Consider the following 730-nt stretch of genomic DNA (forward strand, 5'->3'; position numbering starts at 1 on the left):
AAATAAAAATAAATTAACATTTCTAGACCAATATGTTTGTACATTTCTGTACAATGCCAAGTCAACACAGTAAATTGGGATGACTTTTTCCAAAGTTGGCAGCACCGTTAAAGTTTCCCAAAATTCAATTTTATATATATAAAAAGACTACTAATAGTATGTTATGCATCGATAGCAGCAACAGCTTTTCCAGGTTCTGCAGTTATCTGAACAAAATTATAGACATTCAGCACATTCCATTAAAAAAAAAACAAAGAAAAGAATAATATCCAGACAACAGCAAAGTTCTGTTGCTGTTGTGGTACCTGGCACCATTTTTTCTCTTAGCCTCTTAATCATCATCTGGAAAGAGAACATTCTAGAGTAATATCCTTAAATGTAGCTCTGATAAAGCATGGTCCCTACTGTGCATCATAGAGCAGGTACTAGATATTTTACATTCATAGAGGTATGATACAGTACTGTCCTACATCAATAATACTAGATTCAGTTTTGGTTTGAAATTTACTTTGTCTGCAAATAAGATTTCTACCCCTGTTTTCTTCTGGGTTCCTGTCACATGGAGAATTGTTTTCTATCTTTTCACTTTCAGTCTATGGGCTTCTTTTTGCACTAGGTGGTTGTTTCTTGTATACAACATATTGTGGGATTTGCTTCTTCCATTTTGCCAGTCTATTTCTCTTGATTGGTGAGTTGAGGCCATTGACAATGCTGGTTATAACTGATATGT

The 730-nt window shown here is 34.2% G+C and overlaps 1 protein-coding gene across 1 annotated transcript in view; it reads left to right on the top strand.

Annotated features, from left to right (window-relative positions):
- Window positions 1-730, top strand: part of Etfdh (electron transfer flavoprotein dehydrogenase) — a 34,793-nt gene that overhangs the window by 23,891 nt on the left and 10,172 nt on the right. The window lies entirely within an intron of this gene.

Source organism: Fukomys damarensis, unplaced genomic scaffold (genome assembly GCF_012274545.1).
Source record: "Fukomys damarensis isolate Sample0158 unplaced genomic scaffold, DMR_v1.0_HiC HiC_scaffold_38, whole genome shotgun sequence".
NCBI lineage: Eukaryota > Metazoa > Chordata > Mammalia > Rodentia > Bathyergidae > Fukomys > Fukomys damarensis.